This window comes from Octopus bimaculoides, chromosome 11 (genome assembly GCF_001194135.2).
Source record: "Octopus bimaculoides isolate UCB-OBI-ISO-001 chromosome 11, ASM119413v2, whole genome shotgun sequence".
NCBI classification, from domain to species: Eukaryota; Metazoa; Mollusca; class Cephalopoda; order Octopoda; family Octopodidae; genus Octopus; species Octopus bimaculoides.
This window is the reverse complement of record NC_068991.1, coordinates 23,593,395-23,602,528: the sequence shown is the minus strand read 5'-3', so window position 1 is coordinate 23,602,528 and position 9,134 is coordinate 23,593,395. Positions and strand designations below refer to the sequence as shown.

General features: G+C 34.8%; 1 protein-coding gene and 1 long non-coding RNA gene across 5 annotated transcripts in view; both read right to left on the bottom strand.

The window, feature by feature from the left end:
* LOC106871104 (endoplasmic reticulum lectin 1) overlaps positions 1-9,134 on the bottom strand; it is a 488,243-nt gene that overhangs the window by 98,964 nt on the left and 380,145 nt on the right. The window lies entirely within an intron of this gene.
* Positions 6,195-9,134, bottom strand: part of LOC128249061 (uncharacterized) — a 39,011-nt gene continuing 36,071 nt past the window's right edge. For both annotated transcript variants that reach the window (XR_008265165.1, XR_008265164.1), the window contains exon 3: positions 6,195-7,598. This is a non-coding gene — a long non-coding RNA (uncharacterized LOC128249061). The remainder of the gene's footprint in view (positions 7,599-9,134) is intronic.

The window sequence follows — 9,134 nt, the reverse complement described above, 5'->3', positions numbered from 1 at the left end:
AATATATATATATATATATATATATATATATATATATATATATGCTTATGAAATATATATATATATACATACATATGTTGTTGTACTTGGGGATGGTCATATTGCCAGTTTAGCCAATAAAAACACACGCACTGTATATTTGTACAGAGGGACGATGCAGGAACAAGTCAATGGCATATGTAGGTGAAACAGCAAGGAGCATAGGGGAGTGGGCAAATGAACATTGGAGGGAACTTAAGGCAGGGAAGAGCTCATCAGTTCTGTACCAGCACGCTGAGCAAGAACATGGAGGCTCACTCAACAACATTGAAATTAAAATCTTATCCACACACAGCAGAGACGCAGCACTTAGACAAATTACAGAAGCTACACACATAATAGAAGATAAACCTAGCCTGAATAGGAAACTAGAATGGAACACTAACACACACCCCTAACAAACTACAAACCACAACATATGACAATACGTTCCCCATAAACCAATAACAATATGAACAAAATATAATACAATACATAGTTAAACAAAGGGAATTAAATACTACATAAGATAACAAAATTTAATTAAATACAAAAAGAAAAAAAAAAGGTAGATATAAACACATGAACAAATAGATAAATAAAAACAAAAACAAACAAACATGTATTAACAGAGGATATAGATAATACAGACACTCCCCATACACACACATGCACTTACAAAACATAGACACGTTAAAGGATACGCATACGTAGACACATACAATAGGAATACAAAATACAAAATGGCTGATAGTTAGCAAGGTGAGACACACATAAGAAAGAAGAAAGAAAAAGACCACTGATGAGGTCACAGAAGTGTGACGAAAGAACTCTGGCCGAAATAGGATTAATGTAATATAAAGCTAAAGCAAATTAACACCAAATATACAGTGCGTATGTTTTTATTGGCTAAACTGGCAATATGACCATCCCCAAGTACAACAACATCTGTTTCAACACACGATTTCACATCAAAAATCTTGCAAAACAAATATATATATACATATATATACATATAAGCATATATATATATATATATATATATATATATATATACATACACAAACACACACACACACACATGTATATATGTGTTGTATGTATGTATGCATGTATTTTTAGGTTGACAGTTTATGATTTATATGGCCTTTATTTGGAGGATCTCCTTTGAATATTATTTTACTTGGGTGGATTCTCATAGCCATTTGATGTTTAAAAAATCCTACTATATTTTCATAATTAGATATCATAAGGAACTGTATTAAAAAAAATTGTTAAAATATTTTATGTATTGTAGAAGTATAACAAATTTATTGCATATAATTTTCAACAACAAAATCTTAAATGGACCCCACCAAGGATCATATGGATCCTGGTTGAGAACCAATAATTTGAAGTTTCATAGCATGTGTGTAATTGATGGGATATCTACAGTAAGTGAAGCCTTAGTTACACTTGGCTTGAAAGGTGAAGACATATTAATTGTCTGTTTGGTTTCCATTAGATGAACCAGATCACATGATGAAAATTGTTGCAAACTGTTAGTGCACATAATGTATTGGGTGCTCTTTAGCTCTTTGACGCACACACATATACATATCTATGTAGCTATGAATGTGATTGTATGTATGTGTTTCTATGCATTAGTATGTAATAAATATATGATACATTTATATCTATATGCATGTATATGTATATGTATGTATAAATATACATTTATATATATACATGTACAACTATACATTTATATATATGTGTATATGTTTATATAGATACATGTACGTACACACGTACACACACACACACAGACAGACACACACACACTCACACAATACACTAATGCGGATTATACACAAATACAAGCCAACAAGGGAGCCTCTACAAGACCCCTTGGTCTGCTAGAAATAGCAGCCAAATTTCCCTTATATTATGGCCTATCATCTTGATAAGGATATCAAAGACCAGAATAAATAATGTTATATGACATTTACAATGACTGCAAAAATAAAAGGTAGAATGGCCATGGTTGGAATGGTTTTGATCATAGCTCTGCTTAGTTAAGGCTGAGCAATGCTTAGCACATATAATGCCATATGAAAGCAAGCATTCACCAATCTATATTCATCCAAAACATGCATACATACAGTGACATGAATGCTAGGACACATATACACACTGACATGTACATTATCACACACACACACACACACATACACTCATTAACATATACACTTTGAACATGTACAGTATCACCTCACATACATGACATCAGAACAACACACACATGCAGTGACATATATATATATATATATATATATATATATATATATATATAAAATCATACATACACACAAGCAACACACACATACACACATACACACGCATTCTATTTTAAATACACACTAGCACACTCAATTACCACTATCTTGTAACACAAATAAACTCATATATGCACCCATTAACACAGGCACACACCCATTAATGCATACAATACACACCCATACACACATAATCAATTATACTTACATCAACACATACACCATAGCACACCATTTCTTTTCACATTCCTCTTTTTCATTAAACATGTCTAAATGAGAAAAATCATCATCATCGTCATTTAACATCCGCTTTCCATGCAAATCGTCCAACCCATGCTAGCATGGAAAGCGTACATTAAACGACAATAATGATGATGATGATTCACTTTTATAATTCATCTATGAGAAGGAACAAGATGTCAGAGATGATAATGGGACATGTGAAACTTCTCCCGGTATTTTTTTGCTCTGAATGGCAAACTGGCAGAATCGTTAGCATGCTGGGCAAAATGCTTGGCAACATTTCATCTGTTTCTACATTCTGAGTTCAAATTCTTCCATGGCCGACTTTGCCTTTCATCCTTTCGGGGTTGATAAGATATGTACCAGCTGAAGACTGAGGCCAATGTAATCTACTAACCCCCTCCCCCAAAATTGCTGGCCTTGTGCCAAAATTTGAGATCGATATTTGTTTTGCTCTTTAAAGTTCTGAGTTCAAATTACACCATCCACTCTCTGTCACAGCTTTGGTACTACAGATATGCAATTAGAATGTCACAGGAAAGAATCACAGGAGACCTTGAAGTAGACCAAGTACGACATGATTAGATCATATCCATAGTCTCGGTTAGACATGCTTGGGAATCCAGCTGCAAAGTCTAATGTTGGTTGCTTTTGATAGGAACCTACAGAGGGGTTACCTGAGGACTCTACCTCCATAACCCTCCCAGGAATAGTAAGCAGAGTAGATGGATTGAAAATTAATAATGACTTCTTTCCAGGCAGTAGATTTGCAGAAATAATAAATGAGCAAATAAAATATTTTGCAGTACTTAGTTATTGCTTCTTATATTTTGAGTTCACATCCTACCTAGGTCAACTTTGACTTAAATTTTTCTAGAGTTGATAAAATAAATTCCAGTCAAATGTTGAATGATATCATTGACCATTCCTTTCCCCAAAATTAGGTTAGATATAATTATTTACTTGGGCTAACAAGTTGACAAAAATGGTAGAGTGGCAGACTACATTCCTTGTGATATTTATTTCTGCTCATTTAATTTTAAGTTTAAACACTGCTAAGGTTGGCTTCGCCTTTTATCCATCTATGGTCAATAAAACAAGGCATTAGTCAAAATGTAGTATCTGTTTAATCAATTTATTCTGTCCTTCATAATTTTTGTGGTTTTGAACCTAAGTAAATATTATGTACTTCTTTCAAGGTGATGAGCTGGCAGAATCGGTAGCTTGCTAGACAAAATGTTTGGCAGTATTTTGGCTACCTTTATGCTCTCAATTCAAATGCTGCTGAGGTCAATTTTGCTTGCCATCCTTTTAGGATCAGTGAAATAAGTACCAGTAAAGCCCTGGGATTGATATAATCAACTAGCCCCCTCCCCCAAAATTTCATGCCTTATGCCTACGAGAGAAAGAATTATTTACTACCTTCCTTAGGCAGTTAGCTAGCAGAATTGTTAGCACATCTGACAAGATGCTTAGTGGCATTTCTTCCAACTCCTTGCATTCTTAGTTCAAATTCAGCTGAGGTCAACTTTGCCCTTCATCCCTTTGGGATTGATAAAATAATGCACCAGTCAAGTACTGCGGTCAATGTTATCGATTAACCCCTCTCCCCTCAAAGTTGCTGGCCTTGTGTCAAAATTTGAACCCACTGTTTACTTCCTTCCCTCTGCATCTTCGTTTCACATAGTAGGCTCTTTGCCTTTTATCTTTCAGGTTTTGGTAAATTAGATACCAGAAATTTATTTATGTTGTTGATTTAGTTGACTATGCACTTCTTGAAAAATTAGCCTTGTATTTAATCGCAAGAAATTTAATGCAAGAATAATGAATAGTAGAGCAGAGCATTAGACTTGATGTGAAATGACCAGGTGGATAAAACATTGAATTATTGGTCTATAGTTCAAATCCTCTTCATGATTCAAGGCAACATTTTAATTTTTGCATGTTTCAGTTCACCTAGTTGTGGGTAATAATAGCCAGCTCATCTGGGAATGTTTCCTTTGATAGACTGGCATCCTCTCCAGGTGAAGATCTATTCCTGATCTTACTTAATGCCTTGAAACCAGAACTAAGTGAAAGATCCTTGGTGGATTTGGAGACCTTTACTTCTAATTTAGTCCCTGAAATTTGTACAATCAGGTCTTGTTGGAATCATTTACCTTTCTTCTCACGGGAATTAAGAAAACTGAGGAATTCTGGGCTGGACTAAATTGTCTGTTTTCTAAAAAGGGGTCTTGTACAGTGACCGACTTTACAAGTTACTGTGATGTGTCTTGCATTGTGATGAGGCTGTGACTCAATTTCAGTTGTCAGTTGGAACATCTCTGCTTATAACATAATAATATTGTGAGACAAAGGAGCCTCTGTACAGTCTTTTGACTTACTAGAAATAGCATCCAAATCACCCTAAAATCACACTCCACTGTCTTAGAGAAAAACATGTTTTACAATGTAGTTTGTAATATTAAAAAATATGGGATGGTCATGGCTGGAATGTCATTGATCATTAATGTACTCAATAAAGGGATGAGTTGGGAGCTAAACAACAGCATAAATGTCACAACTTGCCCCTTTCTTTTCTTGTATTAATCTGAAATGCCATGTTTATTTACAAAGTGATTTGAAGTAGCAACAACATGACTAAGTGGTTAGAGTTTTAGACTAACAATTGATGTCACTTAAGTCCAAGACTACTTCAGGCATTTCATTTTGTTGTTCCCAAGTTTAGACATTGTTTAATCTCATGATTTAGTTCTCATTGTTTTGTGTTCTGTGTATAAACAGTTGAACTTTTCAGGTAATTACCTGCAATAACGTGACTTCTTGTTCAGGTGATGAATCATTAAAGTTTATAGGCTTCACAGCATGAAACTTAGAGATAACCTCAAAACTTATGTAAAGGACATAAGATAAGCAGTTCAGTCTAAAAGGACTTGATAAAAATTATGAACACAGATCTTCCTTATGAGGCTAAAGAATTTTTAAAATACTAGAATTAATCCTGGTATCTGTTGGAGATATTTTTTAAACCCTTTTTATTACCATATTTCTTTTGAAATACACCTGACTTTGTTTTAATTCGTTTTTAAAATAATGAAGGAAGTAGTAAACTAACTTTGTCATAATTCTGGTGTTTGGAACATATTTTAACATGAAATTTCAATGGAAGATTTATTTTACATCACCTTAAAAAAAATAAGTTTGCATCATAGAACCAGGGTGGTCTGGTGGTCTCATGGGGTTTGGTATCAAAAGGGTTAAATAATGGTTTCTAATTTATGTAGAAGGCCAGCAAGTTTGAGGGGATGGGAATAAGTCAATGCCATAAACCCCAGTACTAGACTTGACTGGTAATTTATTTTATCAACCCCCAAAAGGATGAACAGAAAAGAAGTATACAAAAGTATAAAAACACAAAAAGAAATAGAAATATACAAAATGAACATAAAAGCAAAGTTGACTCTGACAAAATTGGAACTCAGAAGGTTAAGAACTAGAACAAATACTGCCAAGCATTCTACCAATGCTCTAATGATTCTGCCGGCACCCTGCCTTAAAATATTTTTTTAATAACAGTAAATTTTTTTAGAGTAATATAAAAATTAACCTTCAAAGTTTGAGAAGATATTTTTCTTTTATTTATTCATTTGTTTGTTTGTTTAATTTTAGTTTCCTTCATCATACAATAAAAGAAATGATCATATTACTGTTGGGGAATATATAGATGTGGGTGATCTTGTCACTTGATAATCTGTTCCACATGTGATCAAAGAACAGAATTAAAATGTTTCACAAAAAACAAAACAAAGCAAAACCAAACAAAACCAAACAAAGCAAAACAAAAAAAAAACCCCACACCCGTGGAGTGTATACCAAACAATCTGAAAACGATGATCTGTAGAAGAAGGTTATCAACTGTTATATTAAAATATCAGTTTTGGTCTTCTCCAAATTTTCAAATAAGATTGGATCAAAACTATTTGAATGATGAGTTGTTGAGAAAAAACAACAACAAAGACATTTAATGTATGATGAAATTATAGCTGTATGGTTAAGAAGTATACTTCACAACTATATGGTTACAGGCTTGGGTCTACTGTGTGAAACCTTGGATAAGTATCTTCCACTGTTGCATTAGATTGACTGATACCTTGCTTGGTGAAAACTGTGCAGAAACACGTGTATACATGTGTGTGTGTGTGTATACATATGCAGGGGTGGCTATGCGGTAAGAAGTTTGCTTCCAAACCACATGGTTCTGAGTTCAATCCTACTGTGTGACATCTTGGGCGAGTGTCTTTTACTATAGCCTCATTGCTGACCAAAACCTTGTGAGTGGATTTGGTCAATGGAAACTGAAAGAAGGCTGTCATATGTTCGTATATATGTGTGTGTGTACGTGCTTGCATATGTGCTTGTGTGCATGTGTTTTTATTTGTCCCCCACCACTGCTTGGCAACCAGTGTTGGCTTGTTTATATTGCCATAACTTAGTGGTTCAGCAAAAGTGATTGATAGAATAAGTACCAGGCTTTTAAAAAAAGGTACTGTGGTTGATTCATTTGATTAAAAATTCTTCAAGGTGGTGCCCCAGCATGGCCACAGTCTAATGAAAGATAAAAGATATATGTACACACACACATGTATATACATATGTGTATGTGTCTGTTCATATATGTATGTGTGCATGTTACCAGTGCATCAGACTTTCAGTCAGTCACGCCAAAAAGGTATTATTACTTGGTCATTCAATAAATAAAAATCAATGAAATATGATAAACAACAAGCTAACTTTTGAAGGTAATATCCCAGCATGGCTGCAGTCCAATGGCTGCAGTCCAATGACTGAAAACAACAGTAAAAGAATATAACATTTTAAGTGACCTCCTGTGATTCTTCTGACCAGGAAGGTTCACTGCTTTTTCTAATTTCTTTTGTTGTGTTGTCTATAACAAGTTGTAGCCATTCTTTGAGATTCTTTGTATTGGTAAGTGCTTTCATAAATCCCTGCTCACATCCCCTGTAAGGAAATTAATAATGAAAATCAAAGTTGCAATGTTACCCCACGACTTAGGAGTTGAGGACAAACTAATTTTACGGTTTCTACTTAGCAAGAGAATCAAATTTGGAACAGTAGGGAAACTATTGTGTAGAGTACAGTGGAAAATATACATGTTATGTATACATTTATATACGTCTGTCCATTATATTTATTGATATGTGTTATATAGCTGTACCTCACTGCCTCCCATGTATGTGTGTGTGTATGTACACACACACACACACACACACACATATACACATACATATATACATTATATACATAGACACACACACATACACATCTATGTAGGGTATGTATAATGAAATTGCAATGATCTTTTGGTCAGTAACTGATGAAGTGTGTTTTTCACTTGTGCCACATTATATTTTACACACACACACACACTCACACACACACACACACACACACATATGCATGTATATGCATGGAATTTATGGAGTCAATTAAGGATCAGTTCTTTAAGTTGTGCACCAAGAAATATTCAGGTAACTGAGGTCACCTGAAACTATAACTTGCCTATCAGTCAACATACTGTCTCTCCTGTTCTCAGAACACAACATTGAATTGGAAAACATCTTCTGAGTATCGTGTCTTTAACCTTCAATTATCTCAACTTCATGCCATACCACAAGTCCACATATACATACACATACTCATACACACGACCAGACATTGGAGGTGGCAACAATGTCATAATCTTTTTATGAATGCTTTCCATGCTGGCATAGGTTGAATGAATTATTGTCAAAGCTGACTCCCACTTAAAGATACATCTCCACTAGATAATTCAAGTGAGGACTATGTCTTGATTGTATGTCCTGTTTTTGTGAGATCTCTATGAGTGGATACCTTTTAGCATCATTTCTGTGAGTGTATACCATTTCTAACGTGGTTTGAATAGAAATAAATATCTTAAATGAAAAGCTACATGTAAAGACAGAAACTGTAGTATACTGCAGTTAATGGCTAGATGTCTTTAGTACAGAGTGCAATGTTTGCACTTTATTGGGGCACCAAGATTAGAGAGGTTTTCATATCCTCTATATGACAAGACTGAACAGTCTTCTCAACCCTATGTTGTTTCTTCCAACTACATGGTTCTGGGTTCAGTCCTAGTACATGGTACCTTAGGCAAATGTTTTCTGCTATAGCCCTGGGCTACCCAAAGCCTTGTGAGTTGATTTGGTAGATGGAAGCTGAAAGAGGCCTGTTGTGTGTGTGTGTGTGTGTGTGTGTGCGTGCGTGTGTGTGTGTGTGTGTGTGTCCTCATCTTGACTGTGTGACAGTTGTAAATGAATCATGCAAGCAGTGTCCTTTGTTTCCAATTTTCCATGGAGACGTGTCTGGGCATGGGAAAATATTACTTCGTTTAGAAACAGGAAGAGCATTTGGCTATAAAGAACCTGCTTCAATTAACTCCATACAACCCATGTGGGTGTGGACAGAGAACATTAAAACAATGATGATGATGATGATGATGATAATATAAAC